This window comes from Macrobrachium nipponense, chromosome 19 (genome assembly GCF_015104395.2).
Source record: "Macrobrachium nipponense isolate FS-2020 chromosome 19, ASM1510439v2, whole genome shotgun sequence".
NCBI lineage: Eukaryota > Metazoa > Arthropoda > Malacostraca > Decapoda > Palaemonidae > Macrobrachium > Macrobrachium nipponense.
The window spans coordinates 27953869-27962121 of NC_061088.1; the positions used below are offsets into that span (position 1 = coordinate 27953869).

An 8253-nucleotide genomic window follows, 5' to 3' on the forward strand; every position below is an offset into this window, starting at 1 on the left:
TTTACAAGAATTTATTATGCAGTGTTCTATAAGGGTCGGAAAATATACGAGTAACTCTGAACTTCTTCCCAATACTCGCATCCTGTGGATCTAATGCTTGGTTCCTCTATAAAAACAGCGCTTCATAATTCTTTTGGTAAATAGAGAGACGTTTTCTAGATAGAATTTCTTAACGATATTAGACAGGAGAATAGTTTGAAACGGAAAAGGTAATCTGAATATTTATCGTCATTCTCACTAAACCCAATATTTAGCACCGACTACCTCCTGTCCTTCAAACAAAACAACAGTTCCCATATTTCCAAAAATATATTTTTAACAAGTACAAAAGGGAATTGATACTTCTAACACTAGATATGGAAATAAGGAGCATACAATAACAGCAAATAAATGAAAGGTTAACCTACGTAGTTATGCCTTTTTACCGGTTAGTCTTCAATAAAAGCATTCTGTTTTTCGTTTTGTCACGAGATAATATCTAGGATTTAATACCACACGCTGGTTATATTGCACCAATATGAATATATATATATATATATATATATATATATATATATATATATATATATATATATATATATAATGTGTGTGTGTGTGTGTGTGTGTGTGTGTGTGTGTGTGTGTGTGTGTGTGTGTAAAAGGCATGAATTATCAAACGATAAAGTAGTAGCCCCAAGATAAAATTTTTTAGAATACTTAATACCTTTATAAACATATGATCGACGACCACAGTCTCTTCCACGCCAGTTTGTATGTATCTATTTGGCTCCCTCTATTCCCTCCAATTATCAAATAACAAAGTTAAGACTGAATAGAGAAGGGTATGAATACAAAAGATTATAAAATTGAATTAAAAACTGAAACAAAGAAACAACTCCAAATACTAGAGGAACACGAAAGGGGATTAAAATAAATCATGAGAATAAAATAAAATATTCAAAGAAGGAGAGGAAGAGCGCACAAAGGGAAAGACCCCACGAAGCAATAATGATGCTAAATTATGCAGCAAAACATTTGTACCCAAAGCTGCTCCCTGGATCCTTATGTAAGCTTAAGAAGCTTTTCGGGGTTCATTACAAATGCTGTTCCTCCCGTGTCTCTACCACGTCAATGCAGTTAGCCAGTTCAAGATGGGTCATTCTTTGCAATTGTCTAGAATTTTGGTCATTGTTCGAGGAAATTTGGAGACCCACAAGGGCTCAGCTGAGGTAAAAAAAATAAATAAAAAAATACGAGTTCGAGAATAGTGAGTCACAATGAGACCAAAGAATTAGCATAATGGGTGGAAGGGCTTTTCATGATGGTTTCACCCTCTAACGCCTTCCTGGAAAACCAATGGTTCTTTATTCAGTGATGTCAGATTTTGGTGTATACGAATTAATCACAATCACGCAATAACCATTATTTGATCATAAAGTATCCTAGATAACTATTAAAACATTTAATACTAAAAGCAATCAAAATTCCGCAGATATTCTACAAACTATCTAATAACAAGTATTCTGCTTTACCCATAATCCAATCAATGATAAATCGGTGATTTTAAATAATAATAATTAAGTGTTCCGCATACCCAGAACAATTAACAGTGCTACTTTACGTTACTATATTCCCTACAACATCGTTGACCATTGAATTATTCTCTGTATCTCACAAGGTATTTATTCAGAAATATTCCTAAGGTGTTCGTTCCTCGTTGGACGGGTGGTTTTCGCGCTCGGCTACCAATCCGGTGGTCCGAAGTTCGATTCTCGGCGCGGCCAACATGGAATCAGAGGAATCTATTTCTGGTGATAGAAATTCATTTCTCGATATAATGTGGTTCGGATCCCACAATAAGCTGTAGGTCCCGTTTCTACGTGACCAATTGGTTCCTAGTTAAGTAAAAATATATAAACCTTCGGGTCAGCCATAGGAGAGCTGTTAATCAGCTCAGTGGTCTGGTTAAACTAAGATATACTTAACTCCTAAGGTCTTCGTGTCCTCTTTTAACACAGCCTCAACCAATTTTACGTCTGAACGTCTCAGAATAATAAACTTCTGCCTTTTGAGATAAACATCTCGACAGTTTCCTCTTCGTTCGCTTTCAAAGCATCCGGTACTTTATCAAGACTTCATCAATACGACCTACTGACCTCCAAGACCCTAATTTTCTCTCTTCCACAACACTCATCTTTCCTCCTTTCTCTCTCTTCACAGCTCTATTCCGCCTGTACCAATAACCCCCGCCCCACAGCCAACCATCGCCCCCTCCCGCCCACGGGGCTAATTCGTTTTGTAGAATTAGTTTCTGAGGTACTGATGTTTATCGTGGTTAGGCTCTCTAGTTTTTTGGAGAGTAATCAGGTGCAGTTTATGTTAATCTATAACAACTTTTTTTTTTAAATGTGCACTGAAATGTTAAAAATGTTTATACATATCATTGATTTAGTTGTATGTATGTTTGTATATATGTATATGCTAACAGACACACATATATAGGCGATACATATACATATATTCGTATATATATATATGTAAATATATATATTATATATATTACATATATATATATATATATATATATATATATATATAGTATATATATATATATATATATATATGACACATACACGTGTGCAGTCTACCTTCCACCGACTAATTTCCAAAACATTAAAATCGAAATTAAAATAACAGTAAAACGTAAAGAGAGGAAAAGAATAAAAACGAAGCGAAAACCCCAGAGAAGAAAGAATGGTTAAAAGATCAATCGATCTGAAAACTGCTTGATGATTTGTAACCTTGGAAACGATAACTTATGGCATCGATGAAGCTTTCGCTGTGACCGTATTTTCCGAAGAGTTCAACGGCCCTGATCAAGTAGGCGAGTGACAGCTGAGGAGTATTGCGTGTAGCACAACTAGCACGTGCAATGAGAGAGAGAGAGAGAGAGAGAGAGAGAGAGAGAGAGAGAGAGAGAGAGAGAGAGAGAGAGAGAGAGAGAGAGAGAGAGAGCGTCTATCCCAACTCGAACATTGTTCACATTAGAGTAAGGTCTTGCAAATCATCCAAAGACATAAACAAGAAGACAAGACATAAATAAGAAGTTACATATGAATCTTGGACTTGAAACAGCGTACATTTTGCACTTACAACGTAAAGTTGAAAAGAATTCAAGCACATTGAATAAACATTGAAATCTTTAAGTAAATGAAAAATGGTACTAATGCAATGGGAAACACCCTTACAAACTCCATACCTGTGGGAACAACACCTGTAGACTGCGACGCTCGTGTCAGCTGTGCATCTGCCGTTAGTATGACTGGGATAACACCATGAAAGGAGAGGATTGTATACCTAAGAGAATCAGATTCTAGGAAATACCAATAAGGTTCCACATCAATACCTTAACTTTCCTTTCAAAGACAAGACCGACCTTGAGTGTATAACGTCTCAGCTCAAGACATGAGCAATTAATGGAGATGAAAACCAAAATTTTGGCTTGCAAGATTCGTCTCAGACACCAACCAATTCGTTAATAAGCGAAACCTTCCAAGTAAGTCATTGACTAATCAGCGATTTGTTTTGATGAATGTTTTCACAGCGGCCCAAGCGCTTCATTGAAGACAGAATAATCAAATTAGTGTCAATCCAAGTCACTGAATGCAAAATAACATAAAATGAAATGACGAGTAAAGAAATCTAAGAAAATTATTGTCTATTTTCATACACAAGAAGTTAAACAACTAAAGACAATTATCCAGTAATGGCATTTCATCAAGCAAATCAGAAGCAATGCAGTCATACTGATAATTCGCTATCTTCACTATCATGCACAAATGCCTATTGATCAAGGAGAAAAGTCATAAAAACAAGAAAATTGTGAGGCAATCTAATACAACACAGCCATCATAAAATGCGCCTGACCATGTACCTGAGTTTATCCCGGGTAAATCAGCAACCAATTACTGAACTTGATGCAACCGATTAACCCTTAAAAACTGGTTAGTTAATTAAGCTCTCCAAATCTTTCCAAATAGAACTGGCCAACTACTGAGATACAATAAATCCTACTTAGTAAACCGGTTGTCCGGCGATTAACTACGCACAAGCAGAGTCTTCACTACAAACTGGTTAATTAATCAAATTGATCTGTCACAGATAATCTGCCTGATTAATCAAATCCAAAATAAAAAAATAAATAAAAAATACTTCCAGGAGATTCACTCAGTTAATGGATTACACCAGAATCGACCCAGGTAAACGTTTAGGGTTGTCTGTCCTTTAGTGATGCTCAACACTTTCGCTGACAAAATGCATAACAACCGAAAAAACATTAGTCGACTGTTAGGTCTTAGCATAATTACTATTATTATTTTATGATTAGCAGTAGTAGTAGTAGTAGTTTAACAAAGTACATTCGTATGAAAGAAGTCTAAAGGGTCATTAAGTAGCTATGGAAAGGAAAATATCAAATAATAAGAAAAGCATAGGACAGTACTAGTGAAACTCTTTATAGTTAACGTAAGCCAATCCGTTATTCATGAACACCGAACTTGACGCATATGAATCAACAAACAAGAAACAAAAAATGAGCCTCAATTTTGAAGTCGATCAAGTTACAACAAAACCATATATAATATACGACGCCTTGAAATAAATGAGGTATATATATATATATATATATATATTATATATATATATATATATATATATACACTTTCTGGATAATAACAATAAAAAACATATGCCGGCTCTCATTCACGCATTCTGTGAATTCTTCGCGCAATATTGTAATCCACTGGAGCTCCGAGCACACTCGCAAAGTCTGCATAAATTCCACTAATGATCATATGAGTTTATGAGCCTAAAGGTGTCTGGCATTCATAAGTGGTTACCATCCAAGTACTGACCAGATCAAATATTTAAGAATATCACGAAGCGATATAAAGGGCTAACAGAATGTTCAATGTAAAATCACTTAAGCATTCCTCCAAAACCAGTCATTCGATTTACATAAAATAACCCACCTACATGGCATGGCTCCCAAGGGACTCCGGCAGCATCACTTATACCCAACATGTTACGACGATTTACAGACCATTTTTATTTTTTTAAGACAAAAAATATTTTTTGTGTTAATAATTATATTTACATTTTTGTACCCTAGGTCTAGACATTGCTTGTATTTGTATGCTGAATTACTTCTTGGTATTTGTAATTCTCTGGTTTATCATTGTACATTTTTAATAATAATAATAATAATAACAATAATATACAGACTTTTAAGTCAGCAACCCAATTTACATTGGCCCTGTACTCGAGGATGGCTGTATGCCTCGTGCACTCCCAAATTCGTGTAGTGATAATTACACACCCATCCATCACTGTCTGTCTGTCTCCTGTCACAAATAAAAAAAAAAAAAAAAATCTAACTTCGACACAGCATTATTCATTAACGAGATGAATTCTTCAACTCAGCGACAGACATACGAGGTTTTCAATTCCTTCGTGTTTACAGGTGAGGAAAGAAAGAGGCATGAGACTAGTCAAGCCATGTTTCGCATTTGCAAATCAAACAGAAAGGAACAATCACAAATTCACAATAAAAAAAAAAACGGTCTGGCTGGTGTTCTTTATTCGGTTCTTGATGCATTTAGTGTAATTATTACTAATTATGATGGTTGATATTAACGATTTTAAGAAAAACCTTAAACTAAGTCTATTTGATATTCTAGCCTGTTTCTTGATTCATCAGTGCATTTCACTTAACTATTTTAGCAAAATGTTTCGAAATAAATTTGACCCTGAATTACCTTAATGAAAGTAGTACTGGGCTTAAACATCGTCTCAATAAAAAAAAATAAATACTCTCAACTTGCAACAAATCTGATAAGACAATGATATCTTCAATGGGTTTACAACAACGACTGGAATGCCACCAAAGTGATTTGGAAATATGGTTAATGAAACAACTAATGACAAAATCATCAAAAAAATCTAATCAAATAAACCAATGACAATGACTCGCATGGCATGGCCTTCAAAAACTACTACAACATTCATTTAAGTAAAAACAAGTCCGGAAAATCATGTATTTAAAAAAATATAAATATTGCAATTCGGAATAAAAACATTAATTTAGGGTTACTTTATTCGAACGCCAACCCATGGATGGGATTCCACAGTAATGGCCTCTTGTGGACGAATATGCAATACGGAAAACCTTACAAAAAAAAAGCAATGTTTTTATTAGCATTAATTAAAGGCCACTTTTTCATGGTTAACGACCGCCATGATCATTGAGAGACACACAGAGGGTTATATTCCAGTGTGTAACGAATAAAAACGGGTTACATTTAAGTTTATGAGAGAGAGAGAGAGAGAGAGAGAGAGAGAGAGAGAGAGAGAGAGAGAGAGAGAGAGAGAGAGAGAGAGAGATTCTGCAGGACGGAAACGAGCACCTCATCCAATCTCTCTAAATACTGGAAATTATCAATTACACATTTTTTTTCTTTTCGAGATTTTTGTAACCGACTTTCCCCCTCAAAACACGTAAGTTTGCGTGCGTACGTGCGTGCGTAACAGGGATTATCGCCTCTAAACTGAGCATAATTTCTTTTAGTTATTTACATAGATGCGGTAAGAAGTCAGATACATCATCAATTTGCATATTTGCACGGATAACAAATGTATTATACCATGTTCGGTCATTTTTTATTTTTTTATTCCCTCCATTCGAAAGTTTCTGGTTCCGTGTCCCACCAGTAGGAAGAAAAGTATATCTATAGCTGCCTTCGCGGTTAAATGCCTAAGTATTTCACCTTCTCCCAGGCTAGTTAAGGTTATAGGCCTAGCGTTGCAAATCCCATAGGCCACTGTGCACGCGAATAACAGACAAGTTAAAAATCAAGTGTCTTTCACTTCCCCCACATAGAAGGTTAATAAACTGTCTAGGTTAGGTCATCGACTTGCAGTGTGTGTGTATGTTGTAAGTTGTGTGACTTCTTTGATTATCTTCCGTGATTACTTGGCAGTTTCCGACATGGCACATGATACTATACGTCATATCCAAGAAAATTAGCAGTCTGCATGCGAGCAAATCGACACTGCGCGAGAAAAAAAATGTGTAAATATAACGAGATAAAATATACAAAAATATTAACATTACAGTTACGAACATCTTTACATACGCTTCGCTTAACTATTCGAGCAAACAACCAATTAACAAAATAACGCTACTTACCAGGTAGACGACTACAAACACTGGTTTTACTTTGCCGCAAGAGAAGCGTTTATTCGGAGATGTGTGTCTCCTCGGTCAAACAATAAATAATAAAAAAACACACACAAAACACGTGGACAATCACAGACAGACGGAGCAAGACACACCTACTCCCACCAAAGTCCAGACAGGCACTGGGCTGAGGTTGAGTGAACGGACCGAGTCTCCCGCTTGTGAGTTATGCTCCATTGACCGATGAGGATGCTTTATTTGTGCTATATTTTGTACTCTCATTTGCTGTCATGTTTTATCCCTTTATTCTGCCTCAGCGCAATGTTCATCGGATTTATATTTCCTAGGTTGTTTTACCAGTCATCAAATCCTCCCATGAATTGTACACTTGAGAGAAAAAAAGAAGGAATGGGAAAAGCGGTAGTATTGGAGGGTCACCTGAGCGTAAGCTCAGGTGAGAGGTTGAGTTGCCAAACAGTAATATTTATTACAAAGAGTAGCATCATTAACATGAAACTGGGCGCGTTCACAAAGGGAATAGGAGGATGTAAAAGACAAATATAAAAAGGGGAAGAAGGAAGAATGGAATAAATTTAGAACTTTTAGATAAAAAAATAGAATTTTAAAGGACTAGAAGAGTAGGAATTTATAGGAGTGGATATCTGGGACGAGAGAGGCATTATGGCACGGTATTAGAAGAACAGAGGTTAGGGGCATGTTAAACTTTCTCTCCTCATTAGAGTGGCTCGATATGCAAGTTGTTTGCTTGTCTTATTTTCACTTTGGTAAAAGATGCATAAAAAGGGGGAATTAATTTCTCTACCATCTTACACACACTTAAGGAATCTAGACGTGGTACTGAAGCTGTCATAAGGTACTAATGTATTGTCATACTGTTGGGATACATACATACATACATATACACACACACATATATATATATATATATATATATATATATATATATATATAATTTACTAGTCAGTTTTTACCGGATCTTAGCTTCTTGAGTTTTTACACTTATTGGATACGCTTGT

General features: G+C 35.7%; 1 protein-coding gene across 1 annotated transcript in view; it reads right to left on the minus strand.

Annotated features, from left to right (window-relative positions):
• LOC135215411 (titin-like) overlaps positions 1–7392 on the minus strand; it is a 499003-nt gene extending 491611 nt beyond the window's left edge. The window contains 1 exon segment of the mRNA XM_064250021.1: positions 7226–7392. The gene's annotated coding sequence lies outside the window, so the exon portion shown is untranslated.
• Between the last annotated feature and the right edge of the window lie 861 nt (positions 7393–8253).